At 42.2% G+C, this 21,884-nt stretch overlaps 1 long non-coding RNA gene across 1 annotated transcript; it reads right to left on the reverse strand.

The window, feature by feature from the left end:
* Positions 1 to 207: 207 nt before the first annotated feature.
* On the reverse strand, positions 208 to 3,240 carry LOC124666065. Its single transcript, XR_006990793.1, has 3 exons — positions 3,159 to 3,240; positions 1,911 to 2,062; positions 208 to 1,273 (listed from the first exon to the last, which is right to left on the reverse strand). It is a non-coding gene; the product is annotated as an uncharacterized LOC124666065 (long non-coding RNA).
* Between the last annotated feature and the right edge of the window lie 18,644 nt (positions 3,241 to 21,884).

The raw sequence follows: 21,884 nt of genomic DNA on the forward strand, positions 1-21,884 counted from the left end.
TGTTTCCCGCTTATACGTTTAGAGTGCTCCCTATACTAAGAAGGCACACCACAATGCTTGCACGCATGATAAGAGCTACCATACTACGATTTGCCAGGCCTTGTAGGTAGAAAAATAAAAACCTAGAAGAAGACATTAGAAAGAAGAAGCCAATGAAGCAAGACCAAAAAAAATGTATAAACAAAATTATACTTACATCCTGTAAGATAGTTACAAACTCTGAAGAAAAACACAACTGAACATTTATCAGGTACCTACATACAACACCCACAAAGTGAGTAGACCGTACACAGAAAGAGCAAGCAGAAGCTGGCATGCAACAGTTGGAACCTATTGTAATCCTTTCGCATGCAGCTACATAGGTGATTACTATGCTACACTGTTGTTACAGTGGCTGTCATGTATAGTTACCATGCCTATGTCTAAATGAATTGTTTCTATGATACCCTTAGTGGGCATAGCTTCTGTATCTCGCATGGATGGTCTGCTTATATGTTTGTCTTTCGCATCGGTGACGATAAACATGTCAAGTGTACATGTTGATCTCTCCTCTAGCTGCTCTCTAAACTGACCGATGAAAGTGGTTGGCACATAACCTTTCATTGTGTTTCCCTGCAGTACTGACCAAGGCAAAATTTGTATTGTGAAAGCAGATAAGTCTGTCAGCAACGAACAGTATAGCAACCAAGGATTCCTTATTGAATGAATTTTGGTAGCCGCATGGATATTTTAAAGCACGCATACGGGATGCCTGAGAATGTAATGTGTTAACCTTACAAATAAGTCCTGCTAGCAGTGTGGCCTATCTGCCTAAAATGACTCGCTGAGACTGAATATTGTGCAAATGCAGAGAACCAAGTAGTTGTTGGTCTTTCATTTTTTTCCATAATAGTGTACCTCTAAAATTTACGCACTCGTGCTAATATGCACTGTGATGAGCTTGGGAGGGGAAAAATCAACACACTATTTACCGCAATTGGTTCCTCCCTGAGAAGATAAAAGAGGAAACAAATAAGCTAACCAACAGCTAGTGCTCTGGTAATTAATGGACTATATCGATTTTAAAAATCAGAGATACATCTTAGGATACTGCAGAAATATATCAATACCCCATGTTGTGCAACAATAAGTGTGTTAACTAAACATGCATCATGAAAATATGTGTTGGGTATTGCACCTCGTGGTCGACCATGATGAAATCCAATTCATACAGATTTCTGAATTTATATTCCAAGACACACGTTGACCAAAGTTTCTGCATTGCCCTTGTGACCTAGACACAACTATCTACTTTAGTACAGGGATAAATATGTGCATGACAGGCAGTCAAAAAAAAAATGGCAATCCAAGAGGAACCATTAGAGAGATTTCTAAATATAGGTTATATAGTGTTTTCTATTGAGGACATACTCAATTCATAAGATGCAAAAATGTAGGAATCAGAAAACACAGCAGTATGAAAATTTGTAGAGTTGGAACCTCTTAACCCTATATGAATGGTAGTTATAGCAGCCGGCCCCAAATTAAATAGTATTTCATTCCCCCCACAGAAAAAACAATTGAAACCTGAATTGGTGGATTCAAAGGAATAATATTCAGTGCCAACATGCCTAAATCAAAAAACTTTGGAAAGAGCATCCATAAATGAAAGAATGGTTAAACCCTATTTTTAACATGGGAGCTTTGGGAATCTGAACAGCTGTGAAAGAAGAAAAGGCTTGGCTGTAGACTTTTGGGAATTCTGACAGTGGTTGGAAAAGAAAAGGTTTTTAACAATTATATGGTGATTTTAACTAAAAGGAAAATCAAATCTTCTAAATAAAAATAGTTTGCATATACCAAGTGTGTAAATTCAAATTCAAGATATTAAGTATGGTATGATAAATAAATAAAAGCAATAGAGCACTCACACTGGCCCTTAGGAAAATTGCAGGCAGGTCCACAATCATAGAATAATAATCCTCCACCTCGAGTTCCCCAAGGCACGCGGCGAAAAAGCGAAAAAGTTCAAATCTTTTACTCTGGACATAAGGGCGTGAGGCATACATGGTAAGACACTAACCTGCAATTTGCCACAAAAAATATAAGTAATAAAATGATCTGGTTTAATGTGAAGAACATTTAGAAGATATCCATAGCTATGTACAGTACATGCAAGAAGGAAAAAGGTACATCTAACAGGGAACTAACTATAATTCTGCATACACCCAACCAAAAATTAAGGGTCTCAATGTGCGATTCAGATCCAGCACCATCAGAGATTCAGAATGCAGTCCTACAAAATGTAAGAGCAGAGTACTTCCCCTTGGCATACAGGACAGGCGACAGGGGATTGAGCCACTTGCTCTTCCTGTACACTAAGGCTAAATCTGTGCGCTCCTACATAGATTCTCTATTACATATCAATCCTAAAAATAGGGTCGACATGCACTAAGCCTTCGTAATTCATGTGGTCTTTTGGACAGAGGTCCCTGCTCCAAAAATATTGGCTGCATGAAAACAAAATTCATCCATGTTTTTTTCCCTGGAACCAATTAGATTATGACAATTGCAAAGATAGTTTAAGAAAACTAAGTAGTGGCTAACAAATCTTAGCAACTTGTTAATCTTCCTCATTCTGGGAGAAACATATACGATATCAAGAGTGAAGAAACATTAGTTACTTGAAATAACGATGGAAGAAAGACACAAATCAACTAATACCAACTTGTTGGTATACTACTCTGAATAAAATTAAAGAACAGGTTGTTACACTGCTCTGGATTAAAACAAAACAGGTAGTATACAGCAACAGGTAGAAGACGGTACCAAATTACATTCAGTAGCCATACTGGAGGTTTTGTCTAACACTACCCGCTGTGGCAATTAGCTTAATGGAGCTGTAACATCAACATGTACCACAACTGAAAGCATACAATCTAATGCTTAGTCTCTGTCTAGAGCAATCATCATAAGCATATGCTTTCAGTTTGTATGAAGCAATCTGATACTTAGTCCATGTCTAGAGCAATCACCTCTAAAAAGGGTGACGCTCACGAGAGCAACCAATTGGGTCTGGCCGGCCTAGCAACAACCAGGTGCTTTGCTGCTACATGAAGCCAAAGTACTCAAACTCAAGTTTCAGAGAATATTTGAAGAGTAGCGTTGGCATCGCTCACCAATGTATTTTCCTGGTGGTATGTGCGGTCGCAGGTACTCTGTGGTGGCAAGCTCATCTCGGCCGGCTGCGCGGCGCTGGTCCGCTAGCCCTGCGCGGCTGCTTCGGCAACAGGCAGACGCGTTCCGTGGGAGGATAGGCACCGCGGCGGTAGCGTGCTTGGCCGCGGCCGTCTCAGTCGCCGCGCTGACCAAGGACGCGTCGAAGTGGGCTCCTCCGCCTGGGCGGTGCGCTGCTGGCCCTGCGCCGCCGGCGATGGTGCGCTGGTGACTCTGCGAAGCGATCCATGGCGGCAGCATCGGATCCCGGCCGTCAGTCGTCGAAAGGCTGCAGCCCGCTTCCGCGTCCAGCGATGACCATGGCGGCTCCCGCGTCCAGCGCCAGCCGCCTCCGTTTTCTCGCCTCGAGCCAAACCAGCGCTGCTCAACTCCGCCGGTACACCAACGCATCCGCCAGCACACTCTCCGTCGACCCCTTCTTTCGTTCGATAGCGAGGAAGAAGAGGAGAAGATGGAGGCGAGAGATGAGGACGGCGCGGGAGACCGGCGGCCGGCGGGAGACGGGAGAGAGATGAGGGGACGAAGGGGATAAGGACTCTCCCGAGGTGGAGCCCACATGGGGACGTGTGTCCAGGCGCTCGATCTATTCGTGGTGCACCGCTTTGCCGCTTTACCGCACCGCTTTGCACGGTTAAATCCAAGAAATAAATCGGGAAAAAAAGGAAAATCGAGGTACTGTAGATGGCTACAGTAACTCAAATCGCTCTCGTTTAAGCAAACCTGCTCAGCTTTGATATAGTTAGTTTGATATAGTTAGTTATAATAATAAGCGAAGCAATGATTTGAGAGTATCTCAATTAATCACTAGTAGAATTTTGATTATTTCGACGCAACATACTAGGATCATATGGTGTAGAAGGTTTGCAATCAGCATAGTCAAATCTCAACCATAGCTCACTTGGTTAGGGAAGTGGATGTACAACTCAACCAACGAAGTTCAAATCCCACGCGGACCCAAATTTGGGTTTTTATTATTTCAAAAAATTGTTGTAAGGGATTCTCATCAAAGAAAAAAAAATCGACATAGTGAGATTGCACAACCGTAATCCCATTATTTCCATCTCTCAATTCCTGGATGTTCAAGATAATGATACATGTTAAATTTATTTTTGAAATTTGTAGTTTATTAGGTCATATTCCAACATATTTGCATCTTATTTGAACTTATTATCAAGTTTCTAATGATTTATGGGATTTTCCAAAAAAAACCCAATTTTGGTATTAACTCAGGATGGCACAAAAGCCCCATGTTATTGCTTTTTTACCTTTAGGAAGTTTTGTGACTCTAAATTGAAGGAAATGTCAAAAAGAGCGCTACGGAGTTTTTGATACGAATCCAATGATTTCAACTAGAGCATCAGGAGCCTAGCAAGAAAGCCAAGAGAGCCCATGGCATGTGACCCACCATCGATCGTGTCAGGGCGTGAGGGGGTATCCACCCTATGTTGCCCGATTGACCTCAAATGTTTTGTGTACATACTTGTTTTTTACCTTAAACCATCCATATATACCCCTGATATTTATTTCACGATGGATGAAAGCGGAGAAGAAACCACGAAAAACATATTCCGCAGTTCGTCGCCGGAGGAACATTGAAGGAGAACCATTGCCCAAATCTCCTTCGACCGCCTCTCCTCTTTCACCAACGCCTACACACGTGGTATCCACCATGAAGGAGGGATTAGTGCACCCATGGACTTAAGGTTTATGGTAGTAACTTGATCGAATATCTCTATCTATTACCATCATGTTAGTTCATATGAGCTGTTGACGAGGCGGTTCCTCGGCAATGCCCACGATGAGGGGCTTGGGTTTTAGAGAAAGGCGACGACGGAAGTTCCGGGAGCGAGGCGGTACACGACGTACCCAGGTTCACGCCCCCGCGGTGGAGGGTCGCTACGTCCCGCTAGCAATCCACTATATGAATATATGTATATGTGGGTCCGCCATAGGCGGAGTTGTTGGATCTAGTCTAGTTCTAATCCGCGGGTTGCGGTGTCTAGGCGTGTTGCCTCTAAAATTATGTTTCGATTGTGTATGTCTAAGGGGTGCCCCCGCTCGGCTTTATATATCAGCCAAGCTAGGGTTTACAAGAGTCCTGGTAGGATTCGTATTGGAGTCTTCTTTCCTTGTAGTCCAAGTTGAGGCGCGTGTAGGTCCAGCTTGTCAAGTCCTTGTGCTGGTCCAGCTTCATAGTTTGCACCGGGTATGGCAATGTCGGGTACCCGAAGGGTTATGCCCACGTCAGTAGCCCCCGAGTGTCTGGCCGAAGTGAAGCTTCGGGCAGGGACTAAAGTTGTCTTCGCCGAATGTCTTGATCATCTGTTGAATCTTGTGCTTGATGTAGAGTCGAAGTTGCTTTCTGTCGGGTGGCGCGAAGCGCTCCCGATGGGAGTAGCCCCCGAGTCTATGGGCGGGTGCTTGCAGCCACGCATAGACTCAAGTTGTACTACTCGAAGATCTTGATTGTTGATGCTGATGTCTTCAACTTTATTCTTCTTTGTTGGCGAGGTTGCCATATTTTTTTTATCGGGTGCGCGACTAGCGCTCCCGATGGGAGTAGCCCCCGAGCCTGTAGATAAATATGAAATAGTTATGTATAGGGTGTAAAAAATGCTAAGTCAAACACCGTAAACTTTTTCAAGTTCCGAGAACTTGATGCCGATGACTCTGATGTTGCCATAGATAGAGGAGTTGATGATTCGGATGATATCCCAGAGGAGCCGATGATTGAGATGATGGCCCTGAAGAGACGATGATTGAGATGATGGCCCAGAGGAGCCGATGATTCGGATGATACCCAGGAGGAGCCGATGATTCGGATGCTGGCCCAGAGGAGCCGATGATTCGGATGATGGCCCAAAGAAGCCGATGATTTGGATGATATCCTGGAGGAGACGATAATTTTATCGGGTGCGCGTCCCGCGCTCCCGATGGAAGTAGCCCCCGAGTTTGGGCACTGATGCTTGCAACCGTGAGTAGACTCAAGTCGAGCAACCCGATGTTTACAGTTTTCTTCAGGTGCCGTTGACACATTGTTGTCTATTTCAAGGGGCAAAACGCACCTTGAGCATCGTTGATGCCATTGTTTGTAAGTTTTTTTGGTAGGTACATGTACATGCACTTTTACCGTGTCAATGCCGTTGGCAAATTTTGAAGGAGCAAATCTTAATTGCCCGTTTAAGCGTATGTGTATTCGTTGGTCAGCAAATTGTTTGAGTGATCAGCTCGTGTTGCAGGTCTTGCTAAACCCGTTGTATGTGCAACTTTGCTTTCAACCGATATATGTTCTGACAGCAGCTCCCGACTGTATCGGAAGCACTAACTCTGCCGATGAGCCCGTTGTTTTTTGATATTTCCATAAGTAAAATATCGAACGTGGGTTGTTTTCGTACGTGTTTCACGATCCTTGCTATCTGCGGCACTCTTTGAGGCATCTATAGCAAAGGAATCGAGTAAGGTCTCTGTTGTTTCATGATCCTCGCTATCTGCGGCACTCTTTGAGGCATCTATAGCAAAGGAAAATAGCAAGGTCTTTGTTGCTTCATGATCGTTGCTATTTGCGGCACTCTTTGAGGCATCTATAGCAAAGGAAAATAGCAAGATCTTCGTTGCTTCATGATCCTTGCTATTTGCGGCACTCTTTGAGGCATCTATAGCAAAGGAAAATAACAAGATCTTCGTTGCTTCATGATCCTTGCTATTTGCGGCACTCTTTGAGGCATCTATAGCAAAGGAAAAGAACAAGGTCTCCGTTGATTTTGCATCATAGCACTCGTAATTTCAGAGGCTTTTTCATTATCCTTGCTATCTGCGGCACTCTTTGAGGCATCTATAGCGAAGGAAAAGAGCAATGTCCCCGTTGATTACCATCCATTGCAGCACTCGTATTTTCAGAGGCTTTTAGATGATAACTTTAGGTATAAGAAGTCTTCATTTCCTCTTGAATTCCAATACACCGCCGCTCCCGATGGGAGTAATAATTCCAGCACACCGGCGCTCCCGATGGGAGTAATAGTCTTCATATCTTCTTGAATTCCAATACACCGGCGTTCCCGATGGGAGTAATAATTCCAGCACACCGGCGCTCCCGATGGGAGTAATAGTCTTCATATCTTCTTGAATTCCAATACACCGGCGCTCCCGATGGGAGTAATAATTCCAGCACACCGGCGCTCCCGATGGGAGTAACCGCAATAGCTCGAAGATATTTCAGGAGCCCCCGAGTAATTCCAGCGCTCCCGATGGGATCGCATCGGGTCGATATTAAATAAGATGATATCCACGGAGGTAATGACGTAATGGCCTTCCCGATCACCGGGTGTGGTGAAGAGAAGAGGAACACTTAGTTCTGCAGGCGCAGTCGAAATAATTGCGTGCCCAAAGATAATCCACGTGGCAAGCGCAGTCGAAATAATTCCGCGGACATAGATAGTCCATGCAGCAGGCGCAGCCAAAATAATTCCGCGGACAAAGATAGTCCATGCGGCAGGCGCAGCCGAAATAATTGTGCCACCAAAGAAAGTCCACGCGGCGCCTAGCTGACGTGGCCGATGAAGAGGACGCGGTTGACATAGCTGATCCACTGCGGATGAGCATCCGAATTTATCGGGTCCGTAATGTCGGGTCCGCGGCAGGCGAGCCCCCGAGTAAGAAGAGTGCGCGATGGCGGGCGCGGTCAGCCGAGCAGGGCAGTCGACGGGCGAGCTCCCGAATATATCAAGCCCGTGATGCAACGAGCGAGCCCCGAGCGTGGCGGCTATGCGCGGTGAAGCGGTCGAAGCTTGTTCCGATCGGCAATGGCGGAGTTGAAGTATTTCTAGCCTTCCTTTGATTAAGCTGCTTTTCCTTTGCAATAGACCTTGTACGTTTCCGATAGGATGCAGCCGAGCAACTTTAAGTTTCCAATCTGATCGTGGCCTCTGCTCCTTGCGTGAATCTTCTTTGTATTTACATAAAGTAGGTTGCCTTTTCTTTGCTTCAAATTCTTCTTTTGCTTTCAATCTTTTTTCCTTGAAACCTGAGCTGTCGGCATCATCTACGTGGGCACACAGCAGATTGATTTCCTGGCTGTCGGGAGTGCTGGCTGCATTGTCCGCGGGCACGGTCCTGTACATAGATCGATTTGGTTGGCCCCTGGTCTTGGAATTGATCGCATCGACCAGCAGACGATGAAGCCTTCACACCAGGTTCACGCGGAACCATGCATGGTTGAAGATGTTGGTGCCGACGAGTTAGCCGATGATGAGCTTGATTATGATACAGATGGGTCCCGCCCGGATGACGAAATCCAGTCGTCGCACTTCCCACAGACGGCGCCAATTGACGAGGCGGTTCCTCGGCAATGCCCACGATGAGGGGCTTGGGTTTTAGAGAAAGGCGACGACGGAAGTTCCGGGAGCGAGGCGGTACACGACGTACCCAGGTTCACGCCCCCGCGGTGGAGGGTCGCTACGTCCTGCTAGCAATCCACTATATGAATATATGTATATGTGGGGCCGCCATAGGCGGAGTTGTTGGATCTAGTCTAGTTCTAATCCGCGGGTTGCGGTGTCTAGGCGTGTTGCCTCTAAAATTATGTTTCTGATTGTGTATGTCTAAGGGGTGCTCCTGCCTGGCTTTATATATCAGCCAAGCTAAGGTTTACAAGAGTCCTGGTAGGATTCGTATTGGAGTCTTCTTTCCTTGTAGTCCAAGTTGAGGCGCGTGTAGGTCCAGCTTGTCAAGTCCTTGTGCTGGTCCAGCTTCATAGTTTGCACCGGGTATGACAATGTCGGGTACCCGAAGGGTTATGCCCACGTCAGCTGTCCTACATGATTACGGTGTAACATATGTGATTCATATGGTGGACCTTTGATTATGAGATTAAGAACTTCCCGTTAAGTTGAGATGTTCCATAGATGCATGTTGTGATAAGGACCAACGTGATCCAATAAGGTTTTTGGCCCAATCTTTCACGGCGATCTCCATATAGATAGTAGAAATACCTGATTAGACGAAGATCTAATAGTGCAATCTCAGAAACGCGCAAACGTTGTGCAGAAATAAATCAACAACACGCTCTTCAACAACTTTAATAAAGAAATCACAATCACGAAGGTTTTTAGACAGCTCCCTCGAAACTCGATATGGTGATTTTACCCTAAACAACACATCGTGTTTAATCTCAAAAACATAACCTAACTTTTACATCAACCGGACCTAGGCTTTATATATCAGCCGCACACCCTACAAGCTTGGAAAGTAAAACTCATGATCTATCTCTAATGCAAAATAAAAAATATTATAATATGGTGGGCCCCAACCAATGGCCTTCAGAGATAGCTGATCACGTATACACCACTGCTGGCGCTGCTGGTGGACCATACTGGACCGTGGTCCAGTCTTCTAAAATTGCAAAAAAAAATCAGGGTGTTTTATATCTCAGCGCTATGGGCCGGTATGTTCTAACTGGTGGAACTTGAAGCTTCTCTAGTTTACCAGCTAGGCCACGTTCCGTTCTGTACATCTTCTCCATTATCTGCTTCACAGTATGTTTCTAAATTTCCCCATGGCTGCTAGCTAGGTCTTCTTTCTTCCCCAAAATCCCCATCTCCTAGCCACATATTTCTCATTCCCCTTCACCCGGTTCTAGCCAACTCAAATGGCTGTTGCACATCTTGTCTTGGGATTTTCTCAGAAGTTCTAAAGCTTGAGCATCAGATCAGCTAGGTATGCAACACACGGGAGCGTCTCTTCTCCTATCTTGTTTTACAAATCCTTTGTTGGAATGGAGCTTTTTCGGTTGCTTGATTATTCTAGATAAATATCAATGTTAATTAAATGTTGAATCAGTGTTTGCCGATTGGAGATATCCGTGTATTTTAGCCACACATTGTTTGAGATTTTTATATCCTTTGCAATTTGGATAAACTGATAATTAGGTGTTTGTAAAATCCAGTTCAACTAATGAGTGTGTGTTCTATCTTGAAATTGCAGTTGTGATTTGTGATTGTTCTATGGTTACAGATTCTGCATTCTTTTTTTTCAATTGACCCCTCCTTTGATGTGCGTCTAGCTCCCCCAATGTATATACCTATGTTCTCGTTTTTTTTCTCGAAATGGGGTATGCCCCGGCTTCTGCATCATGACGATGCACACGGCCATTTATTAGAAAAAGATTCAAAATAGTATGGTTTACAACTCACGCATCACCGATGATTGATACAAAAATCAACCATCGAAAACAACACATACTATGAGTACACCTCAATATAGCCTTCTAGTATGTCGCCAACCAGCCTGGCACAAAATATCCTGAGCGACCATCAGGAGTCGTATGCATCCAGAAGCCATGACATCCTGCTACCCCTCCGGAGAGAGTTGGGCCCAAAGTTGGACCCAATGGGAGACCATATGGATAACCTGAAAGAAATAAAAAGATGTTTTTTTGTAAAAAATTATATCATTTCTGACCCTCCAAATAGACCAACATAAAGCAGAAACCCCAATCCGGATAAAAGCCTTAGATTGTCTATCTACTCCATTTAACTAATTACCAAACATATTAGTAATATTGGTGGGAGATGGAAGATCATAAGTGAAATTAACCGTACGCCATAAAAGCTTAGCTAAGGGGCAGTCAATAAAAAGGTACTGTATGGTCTCCTGTTCCCCACAAAAAACACATTTTATACATCCATTCTAATACCGTTTAGCTAGATTGTCCTTGGTTAAGAGAACCTTATTACTCAAAAACCACATGAAAATCTTAATCTTAAGCGGAATTTTAACCTTCCATAGATATTTTCTCATAAATGGGGTATGGTCACATATCAGATCTTCATACATCGACTTCACTGTAAACAAACCATTAGGTGTCAACTTCCAAACAAAACGATCATCCTCTTCATTCAAATTTACCATAATTAGTTTCCGACATAATTGTAACCATGAAGTCCACTTGTTACCACTCAACACCCTCCGGAATGTAATATTCAACGGTGTTTGGGCTAACACCTGTGCGACTGTGATGTTCTTATGGTATACAATATTATACAAGGACGGATACTGCTGAGCCAAAGAAGTATTTCCTAACCAGGTATCTTCCCAAAAGCGGATATTCATACCATTACCCACTTTGAAAAAACCCTTAGAAAAAACTCCTAATTGACCTCCATCAATCCTTTCCAAAAAGGGGAGTCAGTAGGTCTAGCTTGCACCTCCGATAATGTCTTCTGTCTTAGGTATTTATTATGTAGCAATTCTTGCCACATCCCGTCTTCATTAAGAAGTTTAAAGAGCCACTTACTCAATAAGCATCTATTTTTGATTTCGAGAACCTCAATACCTAAGCCCCCTTGATCTTTGGGTCGACAAACAATGTTCCATTTTGTAAGGTGGTATTTTCTTTTGTTTTCGTCGGACTGCCAAAAGAACCTAGATCTATAGAAGTCCAAACATTTCCTTACCCCAACAGATATGGGCATGCAGGAAAGACAACATAAACATCGGTAAGCTAGTTAATACTGAATTGATAAGAACTAACCTATCACCATAGGATAGTAACTTTCCTTTCCAACATCCTAATTTACTCTCAAACCGTGTTTCTACCGGATACCAATCCAAATTTCTGAGCTTTTTTTTTGTAATGGATTGGAATACCCAAGTATCTAAAGGGACGTTGTCCAGCATCACATCCAAAGATCTGCTTATATTGGTCCTCCTCCTCCTTTGCCTTTCCAAAACAAAAAAATCTCACTTTTATGGAAGTTAATTTTAAGCCCCGATAACTCTTCAAAGAGACATACAATTAATTTCATATTAACTACTTTGTCGAGGTCATAATCCAAAAAAAGGATAGTATCATCAGCGTACTGTAGTATAGAGAGTCCTCCCTCAACTAAACGTGGAATTAAACCTCCAACTTGACATCCTCTTTTGCTCGTTCAATTAAGATGGAAAGCATATCCACTACAATATTAAAAAGCATTGGAGATAGCGGGTCCCCTTGCCTTAGTCCTTTTTTTGTCTGAAAATAATGACAAATATCATCATTCACCTTCACCCCAAAACTACCCCCTTGAACAAACTGTTGCACTAAGCTCCCCCATTCTGGAGCAAAGCCCTTCATGCGCAAAGTTTGTTGTAAGAAAGGCCATTTCACCTTATCATAAGCTTTCTCGAAGACGATTTTAAATAACACCCCATCCATTTTCTTAGTATGTAATTCATGAATTGTTTCGTGAAGTATAACTACCCCTTCCAAAATATTTCTACCTGGCATAAAGGCTGATTCAGTTGGCTTTATAACTCTTGGGGCAATCCCCGAGATGCGATTTGTACCAACTTTAGTGAAAATCTTAAAACATACATTTAGCAAACAAATAAGTCTATATTGCTGTATTTGGACCGCATCCTCTTTCTTGGGTAGTAATGTGATCACACCAAAAATTAGTTTATAAAGAGGCAAATCTCCTTTGTTAACTGTGAAAACAAAGTCATCAGATCATCTTTTATTACTTCCCAATTTTTTTGATAAAACTCAGCTGGAAAACCATCTGGTCCAGGAGCTTTATTCGGTTCCATTTGAGAAATTGCCTCAAAAACCTCCTCTTCTGTAAAAGGGGCCATCAAGATCTCATTCTCTATTGATGAAATTTGCGTAATATCATGGATCTCCTCTTCAACTAAGGAAATATTGGTTGGTGCCGATGCCCTAAACAATTTTTTATAGAACTCAGCAATATAGACCTTCAAATTATCTTCCCCAACAATAGCTCCCTCTTGTTGCTCTAATTGGAAAAATTTCTTTTTTCGGTGTTTACCATTCGCTATCAAGTGGAAATACCTCATATTATTCCTCCCTTTCTGAATATGCTTAACTTTCGCTCTTTGGGCCCATTTAGACTCCTCTTCTCTTCTTAATTTGTTCAAACTATCATTTGCCTTTCTTAATTCATCTCTTTCATTTGTAGTTAGTAGATTTGTTTCCGCTTTCATATCAAGATGATCAATGATATTTAATAGTCTCTCTTTTTCTTTTTTATATTTTTCACTTTGATTCTTTGCCCATCCCTTAAGGAATCTTCTAATATGTCTTAACTTATTCAACCAAACCTCCATTGGACTAGCTCCACCTACAACTGATTTCCACTCCTTTACTATTGCTGGCGTGTAGTTGACACACGTCTGTTGGGAACCCCAAGAGGAAGGTGTGATGCGTACAGCAGCAAGTTTTCCCTCAGTAAGAAACCAATGTTATCGAACCAGTAGGAGTCAAGGAACACGTGAAGGTTGTTGGTGACGGCGTGTAGTGCGGCGCAACACCAGGGATTCCGGCGCCAACGTGGAACCTGCACAACACAATCACAATACTTTGCCCCAACTTAACAGTGAGGTTGTCAATCTCACCGGCTTGTCAGTAAACAAAGGATTAAATGTATGGTGTGGAAAATGATGTTTGTTTGCGAAGAACAAGTAAAGAACAGAGTTTGCGATAGATTGTATTTCAGATGTAAAAGAATGGACCGGGGTCCACCATTCACTAGTGGTGTCTCTCCCATAAGATAAATAGCATGTTGGGTGAACAAATTACAGTTGGGCAATTGACAAATAGAGAGGGCATAACAATGCACATACATATCACGATGACTACTATGAGATTTAATCGTGGCATTACGACAAAGTACATAGACCGCTATCCAAGCATGCATCTATGCCTAAAAAGTCCACCTTCGATGTTAGTATCCGCACTCCTTCCAGTATTAAGTTGCAAACAACGGACAATTGCATTAAGTATGGTGCGTAATGTAATCAACACAAATATCCTTAGACAAAGCATTGATGTTTTATCCCTAGTGGCAACAACACATCCACAACCTTAGAACTTTCCGTCACTCGTCCCGCATTCAATGGAGGCATGAACCCACTATCGAGCATAAATACTCCCTCTTGGAGTTACAAGTATCAACTTGGCCAGAGCCTCTGCTAGCAACGGAGAGCATGCAAGAACATAAACAACATATATATGATAGATTGATAATCAACTTGACATAGTATTCAATATTCATCGGATCCCAACAAACACAACATGTAGCATTACAAATAGATGATCTTGATCATGATAGGCAGCTCACAAGATCTAACATGATAGCACAATGAGGAGAAGACAACCATCTAGCTACCGCTATGGACCCATAGTCCAGGGGTGAACTACTCACACATCAATCCGGAGGCGATCATGGTGATGAAGAGTCCTCCGGGAGATGATTCCCCTCTCCGGCAGGGTGCCGGAGGCGATCTCCCGAATACCCCGAGATGGGATTGGCGGCGGCGGCGTCTCCGGGAAGGTTTTCCGTATCGTGGCTCTCGGTACAGGGGTTTTCGCGACGAAGGCTATAAGTAGGCGGAAGGGCAGAGTCGGAGGGATGACGAGGGGCCCGCACCATAGGGCGGCGCGGGCCCCTCCCTGGCTGCGCCGACCTATGGTCTGGCCACCTCGTGGCCCCACTTCGTATCCCCTCCGGTGTTCTGGAAGCTTCGTGGAAAAATAAGACCCTGGGCGTTGATTTCGTCCAATTCCGAGAATATTTCCTTTGTAGGATTTCGAAACCAAAACAGCAGAAAACAACAATCGGCTCTTCGGCATCTTGTCAATAGGTTAGTGCCGGAAAATGCATAATAATGACATAAAGTGCGTATAAAACATGTGAGTATCATCATAAAAGTAGCATGGAACATAAGAAATTATAGATACGTTTGAGACGTATCAAGCATCCCCAATCTTAGTTCCTACTCGCCCTCGAGTAGGTAAACGATAACAATGACAATTTCTGAAGTGACATGCTATCATAATCTTGATCAATACTATTGTAAAGCATATGAGATGAATGCAATGATTCGAAGCAATGGTAAAGACAATGATTAAACAACTGAATCATATAGCAAAGACTTTTCATGAATAGTACTTTCAAGACAAGCATCAATAAGACTTGCATAAGAGTTAACTCATAAAGCAATAAATTCTTAGTAGAAAGCTTTGAAGCAACACAAAGGAAGATATAAGTTGCAGTGGTTGCTTTCAACTTAAACATGTATATCTCATGGATAATTGTCAACATAAAGCAATATAACAAGTGCAATAGGTAAAACATGTAAGAATCAATGCACACAGTTGACACAAGTGTTTGCTTCTAAGATAGAAAGAAGTAGGTAAACTGACTCAACATAAAGTAAAAGAATGGCCCTTCGCAGAGGGAAGCATGGATTACTATTTTTGTGCTAGAGCTTTTCATTTTGAAAACATAGAAACAATTTTGTCAACGGTAGTAATAATTCATATGTGTTATGTATAAGACATCCTATAAGTTGCAAGCCTCATGCATAGAATACCAATAGTGCTTGCACCTTGTCCTAATTAGCTTGGATTAACACGGATTATCATTACATAACATATGTTTCAACCAAGTGTCACAAAGGGGTACATCTATGCCGCCTGTACAGAGGTCTAAGGAGAAAGTTCGCATTGGATTTCTCGCTTTTGATTATTCTCAACTTAGACATCCATACCGGGACAACATAGACAACAGATAATGGACTCCTCTTTAATGCTTAAGCATTCAACAACGGATAATATTCTCATAAGAGATTGAGGATTAGTGTCCAAACCGAAACTTCCACCATGATTCATGGCTTTAATTAGCGGCCCAATGTTCTTCTCTAACAATATGCATACTCAAACCATTTGATCATGAAAATCGCCCTTACTTCGTACAAGACGAACATGCCTAGCAACTCACATGATATTCAACAAAGGTGTAAAAGTTGATGGCGTCCCCAGAAACATGGTTATCGCTCAACAAGCAACTTATAAGAAATAAGATACATAAGCTAAATATTCTTTACCACAATAGTTTTTTAAGGCTATTTTCCCATGAGCTATATATTGCAAAGACAAGGAATGAAATTTTAAAGGTAGCACTCAAGTAATGTACTTTGGAATGGCAGAGAAATACCATGTAGTAGGTAGGTATGGTGGACACAAATGGCATAGTTTTTGGCTCAAGGATTTGGATGCACGAGAAGTAATCCCTCTCAATACAAGACTTAGGCTAGCAAGGTTGTTTGAAGCAAAATCAAGTATAAACCGGTACAGAAAAACTTACATAAGAACATATTGCAAGCATTATAAGACTCTACACTGTCTTCCTTGTTGTTCAAACACCTTAACCAGAAAATATCTAGACTCAGAGAGACCAATCATGCAAACCAAATTTTAACAAGCTCCATGTAGTTCTTCATTAATAGGTGCAAAGTACATGATGCAAGAGCTTAAACATGATCTATATGAGCACAACAATTGCCAAGTATCAAATTATTCAAGACATTATACCAATTACCACATGAAGCATTTTCTGTTTCCAACCATATAACAATGAACGAAGCAGTTTCAACCTTCGCCATGAACATTAAAAGTAATGCTAAGAACACATGTGTTCATATGCAACAGCGGAGCGTGTCTTTCTCCCATACAAAGAATGCTAGGATCCGAGTTTATTCAAACAAAAACAAAAATAAAAACAAACAGACGCTCCAAGTAAAGCACATAAGATGTGACTGAATAAAAATATAGTTTCACTAGAGGTGACCTGATAAGTTGTCGATGAAGAAGGGGATGCCTTGGGCATCCCCAAGCTTAGATGCTTGAGTCTTATTGAAATATGCAGGGATGAACCACGGGGGCATCCCCAAGCTTAGACTGTTCACTCTTCTTGATCATATTGTATCATCCTCCTCTCTTGATCCTTGAAAACTTCCTCCACACCAAACTCAAAACAAACTCATTAGAGGGTTAGTGCGTAATTGAAAATTCATATGTTCAGAGGTGACATAATCATTCTTAACACTTCTGGACATTGCACAAAGCTACTGAAAGTTAATGGAACAAAGAAATCCATCAAACATAGCAAAACAGGCAATGCGAAATAAAAGGCAGAATCTGTCAAAACAGAACAGTCCGTAAAGACGAATTTTTCTGGGGCACTTAACTTGCTCAGATGAAAAAGCTCAAATTGAATGAAATCTGCATACATATCTGAGGATCACGCACGTAAATTGGCAGAATTTTCTGAGTTACCTACAGACCGGGCTGCTCAATTTCGTGACAGTAAGAAATCTGTTTCTGCGCAGTAATCCAAATCTAGTATCAACATTACTATCAAAGACTTTACTTGGCACAACAATGCAATAAAATAAAGATAAGGAGAGGTTGCTACAGTAGTAACAACTTCCAAGACTCAAATATAAAATAAAAGTGCTGTAGTAAAATAATGGGTTGTCTCCCATAAGTGTTTTTCTTTAACACCTTTCAGCTAGGCGCAGAAAGTATGAATCAAGTATTATCAAGAGATGAAGCATTAGCATTCTTACCAGGGGGTTGGGAGTTTTCTCAACAATGCATTGTATCTTGTATATATAAGTAACTCCTCTTTCGTTGCTCCTAGGCTTACTATCCTCATCAAACAAATTTTCAGGAACAAGCCAAGCATAGTTATTTTCTAGAGCTTCATGCATTCCTAGGAGCTTACTAGGTATCGGTACCTTAATCTCCCCACCATCATTAACATTATTAGTGTACTTTATTCTATCCATGTCCATCTTTTCAAGTGTTTTTACAAAATCGGTATAAAAGCCAAGCCTCTTATGCTTAATAAAAACATTTCTAGCTTCTTTAGCTATATCATCAAATTCTCTAAGAAGGACCTCTAAAACAAAATCTCTCTTTTCCCCCCCTTTCCATATCAGAGAGTGTAAGAAACATATGTTGAATTATAGGATTAAGATTAAGGAATCTAGTTTCCAACATGCGTACTAAAGAGGCAGTAGCACTTTCATAAGTAGGAACAACTTTTACCAAGGATCTATCTTCAAAATCTTCAACCATACTAACATGAGTGAAAAATGCTTCTATATTATCTCTTCCAATGATAGACCCTCGTCCTACCGGTATGTCTTTCAGAGTGAACTTAGGAGGAAACATGATGAAATAACAAAAGGTAAATAAAGTAAATGCAAGTAACTAATTTTTTGTGTGTTTTTAATATAGAAAACAAACAAAGCACTAAATAAAATAAAGTAAAGCAAGACAAAAACAAAGTAAAGAGATTGGAAGTGGGAGACTCCCCTTGCAGCGTGTCTTGATCTCCCCGGCAACGGCGCCAGAAAAATATCTTGCTGGCGTGTAGTTGACACACGTCTGTTGGGAACCCCAAGAGGAAGGTGTGATGCGTACAGCAGCAAGTTTTCCCTCGCAAGAAACCAAGGTTATCAAACCAGTAGGAGTCAAGGAACACGTGAAGGTTGTTGGTGACGGAGTGTAGTGCGGCGCAACACCAGGGATTCCGGCGCCAACGTGGAACCTGCACAACACAATCACAATAACTTTGCCCCAACTTAACAGTGAGGTTGTCAATCTCACCGGCTTGCTGTAAACAAAAGATTAAATGTATGGTGTGGAAAATGATGTTTGTTTGCGAAGAACAGTAAAGAACAGAGTTTGCAGTAGATTGTATTTCAGATGTAAAAGAATGGACCGGGGTCCACAGTTCACTAGTGGTGTCTCTCCCATAAGATAAATAGCATGTTGGGTGAACAAATTACAGTTGTGCAATTGACAACTAGAGAAGCATAACAATGCACATACATATCACGATGACTACTATGAGATTTAATCAGGGCATTACGACAAAGTACATTGACCGCTATCCAGCATGCATCTATGCCTAAAAAGTTCACCTTCAGGTTAGCATCCGCACCCCTTCCAGTATTAAGTTGCAAACAACAGACAATTGCATTAAGTATGGTGCGTAATGTAATCAAGACAAATATCCTTAGACAAAGCATTGATGTTTTATCCCTAGTGGCAACAGCACATCCACAACGTTAGAACTTTCTGTCACTGTCTCAGATTCAATGGAGGTATGAACCCACTATCGAGCATAAATACTCCCCTCTTGGAGTTACAATTATCAACTTGGCCAGAGCCTCTAATAGCAACGGAGAGCATGCAAGAACATAAACAACACATATATGATTGATAATCAACTTGACATAGTATTCCATATTCATCGGATCCCAACAAACACAACATGTAGCATTACAAATAGATGATCTTGATCATGATAGGCAGCTCACAAGATCTAACATGATAGCACAATGAGGAGAAGACAACCATCTAGCTACTGCTATGGACCCATAGTCCAGGGGTGAACTACTCACACATCAATCCGGAGGCGATCATGGTGATGAAGAGTCCTCCGGGAGATGATTCCCCTCTCCGGCGAGGTGCCGGAGGCGATCTCCTGAATCCCCCGAGATGGGATTGGCGGCGGCGGCGTCTCCGGAAGGTTTTCCGTATCGTGGCTCTCGGTACAGGGGTTTTCGCGACGAAGGCTATAAGTAGGCGGAAGGGCAGAGTCGGAGGGCTGACGAGGGGCCCACACCATAGGGCGGCGCGGGCCCCTCCCTGGCCGCGCCGACCTATGGTCTGGCCACCTTGTGGCCCCACTTCGTATCCCCTCCGGTCTTCTGGAAGCTTCATGGAAAAATAAGACCCTGGCGTTGATTTCGTCCAATTCCGAGAATATTTCCTTTGTAGGATTTCTGAAACCAAAAAAAACAACTGGCTCTTCGGCATCTTGTCAATAGGTTAGTGCCGGAAAATGCATAATAATGACATAAAGTGCGTATAAAACATGTGAGTATCATCATAAAAGTAGCATGGAACATAAGAAATTATAGATACGTTTGAGACGTATCAACTATCATATCAAAAAAATCCTCTTGTCGTAACCAATGTAACTCAAAGGAGAATTTTGCTTGATTACCCAGATGTGCTTTCACCCCTGAATCAATAAGTATTGGGGTGTGATCAGAATCAGCTCTAGATAAAGCTCTTACGGTCACCAATGGAAATTTCTGTTCCCATGCAATTGATGCCAGTACTCTATCTAGCTTCTCATATGTAGGTTCTTCTCTCCTACTTGCCCATGTGAATTGTCTCCCAGTTAGAGCAATTTCTCTCAAGTTCAAATGCTCAATAATTGCATTAAAAATAAAGGGCCAACGCGCTTTGAAATTATCGTTATTTTTCTCCTCCCTCTTGCGTATGATATTGAAATCACCCCCTACCAACATAGGTAATGATTCAGATTCGCAAGTTCTCACTAATTCAGACAAAAAATCTGCTTTGTGACAGAAATAAATACAGAAACATGACCACCCGTGCATGTGGTTTAAACCATGTACAATCAGCAGGCTGATCCTCCACTTTAATTAGTTGATCTCATAAATATAAAAATCTCGAATTCTCTAGCATGTAGTGATGCAAGCCCGAATCAGATGTATCAAGTATGTATTCAGGGTCATTTGCTTTCATGCACATGGAACCATTTGTTTGCATGCATCTCTGACTGTAAAATCCATGCTCGTTTAACTCCATCTCATTTTCTTTGTTGTGATCTAAACTGATCTTCTCTGAAGCAGCAACATGTGTATATGTACCATCGAGTGTAGGATGTGCCGTACCATGTTGTGTTTTTATTCTCTTTTCATATAGGTAGGATTGCATTATATAGTGTTGAAAATAGAAGTGTGTTAGTTAGATGTGACAGAAACCCGTGACCCAAGTTCTTTGGATGCATTGATACATGTAGAATATATCCATAAACTTTGTAGTTTATATATTATGTTAAAATCATAATATTTGACAATTTTATTTTATTTATTGGGACTAACCTACTAGTAGTTACAAAAGTGCACAAGTCCTTGTTTTACACTTTGGGGTGTACGGATTACATTGAAATTACAAAAGGGTCACAATTTGAGTGGAATTCGGAATTTCCTGGATGCCATTTACAAGGGGGAGTGCTCATATACAACACCAAGGAGGGCGCCATCCCACCTAGTATCATGTAGGGATCCCACTAGTTGGAGAGAGCGTTCTTTGGGACGGATAGGGTTATCGGGGTGGAAATGCAAAGTAAATTGAAAGATGGATGGTGTGTACGCCTTAGAGAGGGGGTGTGGGGGGGGGGGGGGGGGGGCTCGACGTCTTTCATTTCAACTAGTTCGGTATGACTTTCTGGCTTCGATGGCCATGGTTTCAATGGAAATACTCGTTAAGGCGTGGATTGGAAATGATAACCCTTGTGACAAGGAAAACATGGATTACTTCCTTGTATCTTTTTTTCGAAATGGGGCAGCCCCTGCCTCTGCATCAATCGATGCATACGGCTCTTTATTGCATTATTTAGAGAGTATCGAAAGTTACAGATTATTACAAATCACGGATCACTCAAAGTCTCAACATGGTTAAGCCACTTAAAAGTAACTAGAAGCAAAAAAAACTCCAAAGAGTCTTCATGTAAGGCGCCTCCCAGATCGCCAACCGCACCGGCTGTAAAAATCCCGTGCTACCGTTGCCGAACGGTTGCACCCAAAATCCATGTCCTGGCGCGCTTCCGCTGGCTGGAGATAGGACCACATATGGTGCGTAACCAAAGGGTGCAGAAATGATGAAAAATTTCTTTTTGTTAACGATAAAATCGTTACGGACATGTTAAATGGCCCATAGTAAATCGCACACACCAACTCTAATGTTGCCTTTATCTACCAATTCCTGGACATTT

The sequence above is a fragment of the Lolium rigidum genome, chromosome 6 (assembly GCF_022539505.1).
Source record: "Lolium rigidum isolate FL_2022 chromosome 6, APGP_CSIRO_Lrig_0.1, whole genome shotgun sequence".
NCBI lineage: Eukaryota > Viridiplantae > Streptophyta > Magnoliopsida > Poales > Poaceae > Lolium > Lolium rigidum.